Genomic DNA, 14,089 nt, shown 5'->3' with positions numbered 1-14,089 from the left:
TATATGCTAAAGATCAAAGGTAACAGCAGGACAATTCCACAGTTACAATCTATCTACAATGCTTCCTTTGAATTACATACAATTTTCACACACCTCTGTCTTTGCACCCACACTCCAGACACCCTAATGAATGTTAATCAGGATTGTCTGGTTTGAAAACAGCTCCAGGAATACCATTCCTCACAGCTGCATTTTAAATTCAGTCTACAATCCATGTTCATGCCTGAAGACTGGTTGCTGGTAAATTAAATATTTGCTATTTACCCTAACTCTAGTATACACCCTTACATTATGTGCCTGTGATGCTACTGCAAGTATACTTTTCATTGCACCTGTGCATACATGTACTGAAGCAGTAAATTTGACCCAGCCCATCATCCCAGCTATCAACCTGGTGAATCTCCACTGCACTACTGTTCAGCATCATTCCTTAGGTAGGGAGACCAGATCAGTACACAACATTTCAGTGTTGGTCTCATCAGGGCCTTGCCTGCAGCTGGAACAAGACGTCTCTCTTCTTGTTCTCAAATCCTCTTGCAATAAAACAAAACCTCATTTGCCTTGCTAGTTGCTTGCTGAAGCTTTGGTGATGAGTGAAGGATACCCCTGTCTCACTGAACAACACTCTTATTCTACCCCTCATAATTTGGAACTAGAATTGGAATCAGCTTTGTTATCACTGACATAAGGTCATGAAACGTGTTGTTTTGTGGTAGCAGTACATAAAAATTAATGTAAATTACACGAATATATATTTAAAAAAAGTTCAAAAATAGAGCAAAATAGTGAGGTGTTGTTCATTGGCTCATAAATCGTTCAGAAATCTGATGGCAGAGAGGAAGAAGCTGCCCTAAAACCCTGAGTGGGTGTCTTCGGGCTCCTGTACTCCTCCCTAATGGTAGCAATGAAAAGAGGGCATGTCCTGGAGAGTGAGGATAAGAATGGATACCGCCTTTTGAAGATGACTTCAACTGTGGCAAGGCTAGCACCCAGGATGGCGCTGGCTGAATTGAAACCAGCTGCAGCTTTTTCCAGCCCTGTGTACTGGAACCTCCACAGCAGTCGCTGATACAACCAGCTACAATGCCATCCATGGTACATCTGTAAATATTCGCTCCAGTCTTTGGTGACATGTGTACCAAATCTCCTCAAACTCCTAATGAAATATGGCTGCTGGCATGCCTTCTTCATGACTGCATCAATATGGTGGACCCAGGACAGATCATCAGAGATGATGACACCCAGGAACATGAAACTGTTTACTCTTTTCACTGATGACCCCTTCCATGAGAACTGCCGTGTATTCTCCTGACTTCCCCTTCCCCAAGTCCACAATCAGTCCTTGGTCTTACTGACTTTGAGTACAAGATTGTTTTTGTAACAACCACTCAACCAGCAAATCTATCTCACTCCGGTACGCCTCCTTGTCACCATCGGAGATTCTGCCATCAACGTTTACGTCATATACTCCTGGTTTCGCTTATTTTTCTGCTTGCGGCAAGCTTTGACTGTTCCAAAGTACACTTTGACTGTACAGTTCCAACGCCAAATACAAGTTTGCTGATGACACCACTGTTGTGGGCTGTATCAGAGGTGGTGATGAATCAGCATACAGGAGGAAGATTGAAAATTTGGCCAAGTGGTGTAATAACAACAATCTCTCACTCAAATGTCAGTAAGACCAAGGAGCTGATAGTAAACTTTAGGAGAGGGAAACCAGAGGCCCATGAGCCAGTAATCATCGGAAGATCAGAGGTGGAGAGGGTCAGTAACTTTAAATTCCTGATTGTCACTATCTCAGAGGACCTGCTCTGTGCCCAACATATAAATAGTATTGCAAAGAAAGCACAACAGCACCTCTACTTCCGTAGGAGTCTGCGGAGATTCAGCATGTCATCAAAACTCTTGGCAAACTTCTATAGATGTTGGTGGGAAGTATGCTGACTGGCTGCGTTACGGCCTGGCATGGGAACACCAACGGCTTTGAGTGGAAAATCATACAAATGGTAGTGGATTTGGCCCAGTATATCAGAGATAAAATCCTCCCAATCATTGAGCATATCTGCGTAAAACATTGCCATAGAAAAGCAACTTCCATCATCGAAGATCCTCACCACCCAAGCCTTGCTCTTTTCTCACTGCGGCTGTTAGGTAGGAGATACAGGTGCCTCAGGATTCGCACCACTAAGCTGAAGAACAGGTACTACCCCTCAACCATCAGACTCTTGAACAAAAGAGGATAACTATACTCTGTTATATTGTTCTTTCATGCTTGTTATTTATTGCTATTTGTTTATATCTGCATTTACACAGTTTGTTTACAGTTTATAGTTCCTGACGGTTAGTTACTATACTATAGGTTGCTAAGTATGAAAGAGAATCTCAGGGCTGTACTCTGATAATAAATTTTACTTTGAACTTTTCTTTAGTTAAAACATAGCAAAGTAAGTCAAAATCATTTATGGCTTTACTAAAGAATACCTGGAATGTAAAAGTAAAATTGTATTTCCTCTGTTGTTGCTGCATTTGTATTTGGAGCCCCTTTCTATCACAGAGTGAGCTGGATGCCGCTGCTTCAGTTGGAAATAATTCAGAAAATGTGAGGCTCAGGTGGTTGAGTTGTTCCCCTATCTCGGCAATTGACTTGCAAACATTTTGTCATCAAATGAGAAGACGTCATCAGTGTGCTGTTGGTTGGGGTGTGTCTTCTGAATGGCCTTTATATATTTTTCAATGAGCTGATTCAATGTCATTTCATAAACTCAGTTGTGATGTGGGCAGTTTCCAAAATGATGTTGAATCAACTGATTGATAAGTTATATAAAGGCCGAGCATTTGGAGGACAGACCACAATGAACAGTACACTGATGGCCTCTCATTGATTGGTGAACAAATGTAAATAGCCAACAACTCAACGCAACCATGGTTTCAGTATTATCAGTTGGAGGGGTTCTATTCCTTTCCTTAATGCAAAGTTATGAATTATTGAAGATAAAATTTCAATCAATCTTCCAATGAATGACAGACTAGGAGCTTAAACTCATGGAGAGGTGCGGACTATCAGTGCTCTTATCCCTGTTAGCGCAGCTACGTTCCAACTCACTTAACATTGTTTGAGAAGACTTTCCAGGCTCACACCTGACATCTTGTGGCCACCTTGTCACAGTCTTTATTTTAAAAAAGTCAACAAGGACGTGCCACAGCACATAATTTAAGAGAAATCATTCAATAGTGGTGAAGGCTCTTGACTTTCCATGAACAAGAGGTGATTTAACTGAAATGTATAAAATCCTCTCAGGGTTTAAAAGGGAAAATAGCTGCAGGGATTACAGTCCGAAAGAAGGGATCAGCCATTCATGACCAGTTAGAATAAATTTAATCATGGGATCATATAGCACGGAAACCAGCCCTTTCAGTCCAACTGGTCCATGCTGAACAAAAATCCAACTCCTCTTCTTATTGCCTCAAGAAAGCAACCAACGTAACCAAAATCCCTTCCCACCCCAATTATTCTCTCTTCTATCCCTCTGTCATAAGACTTGAACAAACCTCATTAAAAATACAAGAAAGTCTACAGAGCAACACACGCACACAAAATGCAGAAGGAACTCAGCAAGTCAGGTAACATCTATGGAGAGGAATGAACAGTCAACAATTTTGGGCCAAGGCCCTTCTTCAGGAGCCCATACTGTATATTAATAAAGATGAATTCTGCCTTTTCCTGCTCCTTGTAGCTTACTGTCTGTCTACACTGAACTTTCTCAGTAACTATAACACTATATTTTCCATTCTGTTATTGGTTTCCCCTTTGTACAACCTCAGCGTACTAATGCTTTGAAATAATCTGTATGGATGGCATGCAAAACAAAGTTTTTCACCGTACACCAATAAAGCAATTATATAGAAATAAAAATAAAAGTAAAAAAAGGTTCTCTTTCCATCTGAGAGAATTTTGACATTAAAACCAGTTGATGGTTTCCATCACTTATAGTGTTTAAGCGGACACTTCACGCCGCAATTTCATCCTGTTCCAGAAGAAGAGGATTACGTTGGCAACTGAACAACCAGGCTTCCATTAGGTATGAAGTAGGAACCACAGGAACATGAATGGTAAGAAGCAAAAACAAAAAGAAATGTTAATAGGAACTGTCATCATTTTCAAGTCTCTCAAACATCTCCACTCTCCCAACCATTAGCCTCCTCTGGCCCTACGTGACTTAGAAACATCTGCACTCAAAGAATCCTGGCCTCCTGATCATTCTTAAGTGTAATTTGCTCCATGACTGGCAGATAGATCTTTTCTCCAAGCCCGGGGGGGGGGGGGGGGGGGGTGGGGGGGTCATATAGCATAGACATCTGTCTTTTTGGTTCAACTGGTTCATGGTGAGCAAGATTCTGTTTCCATTCCTCATTGCGTCAAGAAAGCAACCAGCATAACCATATAACCTTCCCACCCTTTTTATTCTCTCTTTTTTCCCCTCCCATTGGGCAGAAGATACTTCAAAGCTGGCCTCTCTAGGACCACAACGGCCAGAGAAGGTCATAAAATGTCTCCTCCATTGATAGTCAACACAGGAGTAAGACAGGGACAGGCAAAAAATCAACACCAGGGGGATTCATTAGGGTAATTAATTTATTTTGTATCCAGTGCAGAAAGTTTTCTTGCATAAGGTTGTTCAAGATGGCGTGGTAGCACAGTTCACTCACAGATTCTTGGTGTATTGTTCTGGTCACCTAGCTATAGGAGGTTGTCATTAAGCTGAAAAGGGTACAGAGTACGGTAATGCAGTGGTTAGTATAACACTATTACGGTGCCAACGTGCCAGGTTCAATTCCGCTGCTATCTGTAAGGAGTTGTACGTTCCTCCATGACCACATGGGCTTGCTCGGATTTAGTACGTTAATTGGTCACATGGGTGTAATTGGGCAATGTGGGCTCGTTGGGCTGAAAGGGCCTGTTTCTGTGCTGTATCTCTAAGTAAATAAAAATTAAATAAAGTCTGTGTTGGACTTTACTTTTAGGATTTTACCTCTTATGGAAAAGGACAGCTAAGGGGAGCAGTGACCTGCACTCAGACTAGCTCCTCACACACATCCCAGGCACAGGAAGAATGTGGTTCCTGGCCATTCAGTGCATCAAGTCAGTGCAGATATAAAAGTGGGTCCCACTCTAATTCTTACCACCTGCAGACCAGAGTGTCTTAAGAACCTTAAATAAGATTATTTTGATTTAGTTATTTTTTTTATTGCTTAAATAATACTGAGTGGGTGGACAGGATTTCTCTGTGATGGACTGTATAACTAATAGATTGGGTAATGGGATCAAATGCAGCTTCATTCATGTGTTCCCTCACACATTGTATATCCAGTATCTGGGACACTTGGAACGGATGTTCAATGAGGGAAAAACAAAACAACTTTACTGTAATAGCAAAGTTTGACGGTATTGTATCAGGTTTAGTTTCCTATTTCCAAGCACTTTATTTCAAGGCTGCAGTCTGTAACACACCCTACTCTATACATATACAAGAAATCCTCGCTTAGGTTACACATAAGACTGCAGATAGTGCAACCTAGAGCAACATACAAAAGCTCTGGACGAAAGCAGTGGGTCAAGCAGCATCTATGGAGGGAGATGGGACAGTTGTCATTTGAAGTTGAGACCCTTCATCTGGACATATACACAGTGGTCACTTTATAAGGGACACTTGTACGCCTACTCGTTAATGCAAATATCTAATCAGCAACTCAATGCAGAAAAGCATGCAGTCATGGTGAAGAGGTTCAGTTGTTCTTCAGAGCAAACATCAGAATGGGGAAGAAATGTGAACTAAGTGACTTAGACTAAAAAATGATTGTTGGTGCCAAATGGGGTGGTTTGAATATCTCAGAAACTGTTGATCTCCTGGGGTTTTCACAGGCAACAGTCTCTAGACTTTACAGAGGATGGCGTGAAGAACAAAAATTAATCCAGTGAGTGGCAGTTCTGATGAGTAAAATGCCTTGTTAATGAGAGAGGTCAGAGGAGAATGGCCAGACTGGTTCAAGCTGACAGGAAGGGGACAGTAACTCAGATAACCACACACAACACCGGTGTGCAGAAGAGCATCTCTGAATGCACAGCATGCTGAACCTTGAAGTGGATGGACTATAGCAGCAGAAGAGTACAAACTTACACTCAGTGGCTGCTTTATTAGTTGTAGGAGATGCCTAATAAAGTGGTCATTGTGTGTAGATGCTGCCTGACCTGCTGAATCCCTTCAGTGCTTTGTGTGTCGTCCCTGCTTCAGGTTACTATGCTTTGCTAAGGAAATTGGATATTGCATGAAGAAAAATGAGCACCTTGTAGTCGAGTAGTTTGTGATACAGAAGTGAAAATGCAATAAAAGTGTACTGTTACTAAAATAAAAATGAATAAACCAATACAGGCGTGGTAAATTAAATTACATTAGTAAATTGATTTATTATTGCCACATATCCTGAGGTGCAGTGAAAAACTTTGGTTTGTGTGCCAACCAGACAGATAATTCTAAACACAAGTGCATTGAGGTAGTACAAAAGGTAAAGCAGTAACAGAATGCAGAAAGGAGAACATGAGGGGAATTTCTGCACTCCGAGGGTCATGAGAGTGTGGAACAAGCTGCCAGCACAAGTGGTGCGTGTGAGTTTGATTTCAAAGTTTAAGCAAAGTTTGACAGGTATGTGGATGGTAGGGGTGTGGAGGCCTACCGTCCCAGAGCAGGTCAATAGAAGTAGGCAGTTTAAATGGTTTTGGCATGGACTAAATGGGCTGAAGAGCCTGTTTCTGGCTGTACTATTCTATGACTCTAATAGTTCAAGAGAAAGTGCACAGCAGGAAGACAATAAGGTGCTAGACCATAATTTTGAGTTCAGACCATGGATTTTGAGTTCATGAGTCCATCCAATCATACTAGGGACTGTTCCATCCTCTTATAACAGTGGCATAGAAGCTGTCCTTGAGTCTGGTGGGGTAGCTTATACATTGGTATTCCTCAATGATCAATAAACAATGCATCTGTTTAAATGGGCCCTCTAGAAATAGTCAAATCCCTATTTTTTCCACACACTGTCTGCATACACATCTTGTGTAAAATCTGATAGTCTAGGGCAGTGTGAAAATCAAACTGATGGCTAAGTTTTAAAGGAATTTACATGACACTTTTCCCAGATGGTTATATTTCGGTGGATGGTCTGAATAGTTGCTTAAGTCTGAATAAATATCAAAGATTAAAAACAAAGAATGCTAGGATCAGTCAGCAGGTCAGGCTGCTGCCGTGGAGAGAGAAGCAGACATAATACTTCAAGTGATGATCTTTCAACAGAATATTGAGTATTTTTTTCATGTACAAACATCGGACCTTTGAATTTATAATATTATAGGAATTCAATTGTGTGTAGGGGTGTCCAAAACTCATTTGTAATTTACCAAAAATCTATTTTATTCCAAGAATCACTTTCCTCTGTCATTAAATTCAAAACATAATCACAGCTTTTAGGATGATGTTATTTTCCATTTTGATTTTGTACTATGAAATAGACATGGTGAAAATTCTGGAAATGATCAAGTCTGACAGCACTTCTTGGGAGAAAAAAAATTGACATTTCAATATTCTCCCTGAACTCAATGGTTATGGATCTGAAATATTAACTCTATTTCTTTCTCTATAAATACTTCTGACCTGTTTTGTTGTAAATGCTCAATAATCACTGTTTTGCCTTTGTACTCCAACAGTTATGATTGATTAGAAACTGGACCTGACTGAACCAATTCTTGAGTGTAAGGTGTGCTTGGAGAAGACTGTAATGTCCCACCTACGTCCGTGAAACTTTCCATGCTTTACGTCTCTTCAAAGATTTCAAGTTCCCTGGCCCCCACCACCTCATTTTCACCATGGACGTCCAGTCCCTGTATACCTCTATCCCCCACCAGGAAGGTCTCCAAGCTCTCCGTTTCTTCCTGGATTCCAGACCCAGCCAGTCACCCTCAGTTCCATAATCACTGGGGTCAAAGACAGCACAATGTCTCTGCTACCCTAATGACATCGGGCACATTGTAGCACACCAAAATAATAGAGGGAAACATCATCATTTTTTAATTGAAGTAACATATTTATATTTTTCAATGACATCCATATAACCATATAACAATTACAGCATGGAAACAGGCCTTCTCGGCCCTTTTGGGACATTAGGGAAAAAACACATGTCAAAATGGACATTAGGGAAAACACAACATTAATTTCAAAATACCGAGTCATAAAGCTCAGAATCAGGCTCTTTGGCCCAACTGGTCTACGCCAACTAAAGTGTTAGCCCAAGTTTAGCCCATATCCCTGTAAACCAGGGTTTCCCAACCTGGGGTCCATGGATCCCTTGTTTAATAGTATTGGTCCATGGCATAAAGAGGGTTGGCAATCCCTTGCCTAAACTTCTTCTATCCATATACCATTCTAAAGGGCTTTTATACACCTTAATTGGGCCCACCTTCAAAGGGTCCCCTGGCAGCTTCTCCCTCTTGCCGTCTGGGAAAAGGCACCGAAGCATTCGGGCTCTCACGACCAGACTACGTAACAGTTTCTTCCCCCAAGCTCTCAGACTCCTCAAAACCCAGAGCCTGGACTGACACCAACTTACTGCTCTCTACTGTGCATATTGTCTTGTTTATTATTTATTGTAATGCCTGCACTGTTTTGTGCACTTTATGCAGTCCTGGGTAGGTCTGTAGTCTAGTGCAGTTTTTTTCTGTGTTGTTTTCACGTAGTTCAGTCTAGTTTTTGTACTGTGTCATGTAACACCAGGGTCCTAAAAAACCGTTGTCTCATTTTTACTATGTACTGTGCCAGCAGTTATGGTCAAAATGACAATAAAAAGTGACTTGACTTGACTTGATATATCCACAAACTCCTATGTGGAAGTACCTGTCCCTCAAGTCCCCGTTTAAACCGTTCAGATTCAGAGCAGTTTATTGTCATATACGCCAGGGTGCAATGAAATTCCTCACTGGTGTGCAGCTCACAGACTAAACTAAACATCCTACCTATAGTAATAAATATAATAAATACAGCGATGAGTGCAAAACAACAGAATGGTCCAAAGATTATAGTGCAATCTCAAGTAGCGCAAAAAGAGTAGCACACACAGAATGCTGGAGGAAGTCAGCGCGTCAGGCAGCATCTATGGAGAGGAATAAACTGTCAATGTTTTGGGCTAAGACTCTTCATCGGGATTGGAAAGGAAGGGGCAAGAGCCAGAAAAAGAAGGTGGGGGCAGTGAAAGTGGTACAAGCTGTCAGGTGATAGGTGAGAAGAGTTGAAGGAGAAGGTAGGTCCATAGGGACGGAGGATGAAATGAGCAGCTGGGAGGCTCTGCAAAAAGATACGCAAAAGCAAAAATAATCAGGAGAGGTAAGAGTCCGAGAACATGGAAGTGGATGTGAAAGAAACGATTGGTTCAGCTCTCACCTTAAATCCGTGTCCTTTAGACTCCCTTACTCTGGGAAAAAGACTGTGTCCGTCCACCTTATCTACATCCCTCATGATTTTACAAGGTCACCCCTCGGCCTCCTACACTCCAGGGAAAAATGCTCCAGGCTATCAGGTCCTCCAGTCCTGGTTACAGCCTCAAGAAGTTTTAAATTTACATTTATGTTTTTAGAGATACGACACAGTAGCAGGAACTTCTGGCCCAGTGAGCTCACACTGTCCCATTACACCTATGTGACCAATTAATCTACCAACGCGTACATCACTGGACTGTGGGAGGAAACCCACACGGTTATGGGGAGAACATACAAACTCTTTACAAGTACGGTGGGAATTGAACCTAGGTCTCCAGCACTGTAATAGCATTACACTAACCACCAGGCTAACACACATCCCCTATTCTGCACCCTTTCCAGCATAATGACATCTTCCTTTAGTTCAGCAACCAGAACTGCTCACAATACTCCAAACAATTTAAAACAACTTATATACGAACTGCAGTTACCCAACAGAGGTGCTTTTAAAATAATGTAATCTGCAGTCAGTGTGGCCAAGGGTAACATCAATGTGCCCACTGTTGATACAAGAGAGAACACTATGACATGTGCAGGATTAGATCACAGAGAACCTTAGAAAGTTTTAAACGCCTGCTATGGCTGGAAGAATTATGAACATTAAATATCCTTTCAGAAAAGCAACTTACTTTAGAATTTTAATCTGTTGGGCATCATTTTTAACTTGGGTATTGTATTACTTCAATGAATTTGATTATTGCAACACTGGCAACAGAAGTTGCCCTTCTGTTACAGAACTTCTGTCATAACCTCAAGGACGTGGATTATCTGTGTGGAGCATCACAAGGGAAAATCAATGGATTCCAGTTAATTGGGTCATTGGTTAAAAGCCGCTTATTTGAGACAATGCTTAAAGAAAATTAGTCAGCAAAATTGCTAAGATTCCCTTCATTTATTTGGGACGCTATGCTGCTTAACTGGGGCAGAAGACTGCTGCCGAACATTTTCTAACTAGTGTCAGTCATCTGGCTGTTAGACACTACTCCGAGCTTAGAGCGAACAGCTCTTATATTGCATCACGTGTGTTTGTATTCCAAAAGTACTGATTTTGTCACAGACAGTTGGCGAGTAATAATCTGTGATGATTTTGTTTATCTACAGTCAATCAAAATAACACAGCAGCATGCACTGGAAGAATTCCTCCGTCGATAAGCATTAGGAACTAATACACGGTTTTATATTAGTAGTATTGGTAGTGTTCTAATTTGTTCTGTATTTCATTTAATTTGTTACTCTGTTAAATGATAATTTGTCATTTTTATACCTTTTAAACTATTTCCATGAAACTTCTGCGAATTGGGGCACCCGCTTAATTGGGCCAAAATGTACTGGCCTGGATTTGTCCAATTAACTGGAATCCACTGTAATACCTTTGCCCAGATACTTCAAGGAAATACATTACCACTAAATGGCTACAGGTTAGGAAATTCATGTTAAACATAGTTGCTAAAATTATGCTCTTTTGACAGATGTTGTCACGTGCAGGTGTAATTATGATCAAGAGCTGTATTTACAATCTACATATATGTATATAACTTGGCAGCAACGTTACACAAATTGGTGTGTTGCCCATTTCAGAGTACAAATACATAAAAAGATTATACTGCATATTTTAGGTTCATTTGTACTATATATATATTAAACACTCCATTATTCTGGCTATCCCCTCCCCTTCCTTTCCAGTCCCGGTGAAGGGTCTTGGCCTTTTCCATAGATGCTGCCCGACTTGCTGAGTTCCTCCAGCATTTTGTGTGTGTTACTCTGGCTTTCCAGCATCTGCAGAATCTCTAGTGTTTATATTTATTACCCACTGCAGGTTCCCTCATCACGCCCTCATCAACATGAAAGTTGCAAACCAGCTCTTTAATGTCTACATGGCGAGAACACGACTAAGCTAAATCCAACCCGGTCATGCTACCGATGACTAGTTTTTGCTAGATATGGTCGAACCACTTGGAACCACCTTGGCGTCATTGCTTCAACTATAATCCCGTTTCACGAACACCGAACGTGTTTACACTGACCGTGACCTTGAGATAAATCTGCCACTTTATCTACATCAAATAATTCTGGATATCATGAGGTTGAGAACCCAGCAACTGAGAAGGTGTCCAAGGTGATCGACCGAGTGAGCTTTCACTGTTGGCAGAGAAGCACTTGTTTTGTTTTAAATAAAACAGCTGGTGTCAGTTTACGTTGAATCAATTAGGCAAAGCGTACTGGGAGTGTAAATTATAGACACTAGAAGTGTGCAGTATTGACAGAAATGTCTTGTAGGATGGGAAAGAGGCGAGAGATTCTCTGCAGATAAAACAGCTTCTCAACACTCATTCAGCTCATTTGATCCAGCCCCCAGATTCATCAGTGTGTGAAGCAAAACCCAGGACCTACCAAACCAGATTACAGAAGGTGAGGCACACTTAACCGCAGATTCTTTTAGCACAGGACACAAGAATTCTTTCGACAAACATGCAAACGTTTGAACGGTACTAAATTTCCCAGCTCGTTCCAAACTTTATTTTTGCAAGCGTTCCTGGTCTTTTATTTTCAGATCTTTGTGTGGGAGCGATCCAGGCGTGAACTAGCGGCGCCCAAGAACAGAAAGTTAATGTACTTGCCTGTTTTAAAAGACATAAGATTACTGAAGTTACAAAGTAACGGAGCAAAACTTACGATAAAAAAACGATTTTATGCCCGAGACTGTCACTCGCGGCCTCCTGTACCCACGTATCTGTTGATGTTCCCGGAACAAATCTCTCTGGCAAACCGTGACGTTTAGTGTTTTTCCAGAAATGAACCAATCAGGAAGTGAAACGGAATTAAATTTGCGAAAGAGCGCCAGAATCTACTAACAATCTGAGAACAGGGGATTTCTAGCATCTGCAGAATTGCTCGTGTTTATGGGGAAGGAGACTGGTGCGGTGGTAAAGTGGGGAGCATTTAACCGGGAACTACAATTAAGTTGCGTCTGGTTTTGTTGTTCACAGTCACCGACTATTTTAACAGTAAAAACTGGTGTCTGTCGACGCTGACGCCTACCACGGTTTTGTGCAGGTTTTTGTTGTAATATGTGCAAGAACACGTATGGACAGGTACAATGAAAAAGTTACTTGCAGCAACATTACAGACACATGGCATCAGACACACGATATTCACAAAAAAACGTAAAATAAACCGAGAACACAATTAGAATGAGAAAAATATCCACTGTGATGTTAAGTGGGCATTATATTGCCGTACTGAGGTAGCGATTAGGGTTGTGCAGATTGCTTCAAGAACCAAAGGGTTGAAGGGAAGGAGCTGTGTTTGAAACCGGTGGTGTGGGACTTTGGCTTCAGTACCTCCAGCCTAATGGTAACTGCAAGAAGATGGCATGGACTGGATGGTGGAGATTTATGATGACAGGTGTTGCCATCTCGGGGCAGCGCCCTATGCACTTTTAATGGTGAGAGATGTGGCGCCATTATGTACTGAACTGAGTCCGCTGTCCTTAAATTCGTGTGATTTCGAATTGTTGTACCAGACCACGGTGCAACCGATACATTCAACAGTGTACCTGTTGAAGTTAGAGTGGTGACAATTCTACAATCTTTTAAGGAAGTAAACAGACTGGCAGGTCTTGTGATTCATTGCTTTTGACTCAAAACATTGACTTTCCGTTTCCTTCCGCAGATTTTGCCTGACCCACTGAGTTACCCCGGCCGTTTGTTTTTTTTCTTCTTCTAAGGTTCAATTTAACATCAGCGAATGTGCACAGTATACAACCTGCAATCCTTACTCTTCCTAGACATCCACAAAACAAAAGAACCCAAAGAATGAATGACAGAAAAACGTTAGCACCCTCCCACGCACAAACAGCGGCAAAAGCATCAGCCCCACCACCCACCATGCAAGCAATAGCAAAGCCCCCCACCCCAGAGGCCATAATCTAGAGTCCATCAAAAACCACTGTCTGTTGCAACACTTCGACAACTCAGACAGGGTCTCTTGCTTTCACTGGTGAGGGACAGAGAGATATCGCTCGTACAACAGACGAGAGGGAGACCAACAGTCGTTTCTTTCTTTCTTTTTCAATCTCTTTATTATTAATAATATTATGAACAAAATACAATTAATATATTAATAAAGGGATTAGAAACATACAAATTCCCATTACACATGAAAGAATACATAAGCAATGATTACAGTATAAATGAGTTTTCCCAAAACATGGACCATACAGTATATGTATGAACAAGGTAAATCTAGGTATTTCATAATATATGGTATAAAAAAACAGAAAAAAGAAAAAAAAGATTGCAAAATTGACTAAACTACTAATCTAATAACTAATGAAGAAGAAAAAAGAAGCAAAAGAAAGAAAAAAAAAGAAAAACTAAAAAGGAAAAAAAAGGGCTGTTTATAATATCTCACAAGAATACATAATCATCAGTGTCGTCAACTCCGATCCTCTCAACATAAATAAGATTAAAGCTGGAAAATCCAATAAGCTTGGAACAGGGTCATATTACA

At 41.0% G+C, this 14,089-nt stretch overlaps 1 protein-coding gene across 1 annotated transcript in view; it reads right to left on the bottom strand.

The window, feature by feature from the left end:
* LOC140714308 (very long chain fatty acid elongase 5-like) overlaps positions 1-12,416 on the bottom strand; it is a 40,041-nt gene extending 27,625 nt beyond the window's left edge. The window contains exon 1 of the mRNA XM_073025426.1: positions 12,251-12,416. The gene's annotated coding sequence lies outside the window, so the exon portion shown is untranslated. The remainder of the gene's footprint in view (positions 1-12,250) is intronic.
* Positions 12,417-14,089: the final 1,673 nt, after the last annotated feature.

The sequence above is a fragment of the Hemitrygon akajei genome, chromosome 21, assembly GCF_048418815.1.
Source record: "Hemitrygon akajei chromosome 21, sHemAka1.3, whole genome shotgun sequence".
NCBI lineage: Eukaryota > Metazoa > Chordata > Chondrichthyes > Myliobatiformes > Dasyatidae > Hemitrygon > Hemitrygon akajei.
Note: the sequence above shows the minus strand (reverse complement) of the source record. Positions and strands in the feature narration are given on the sequence as shown.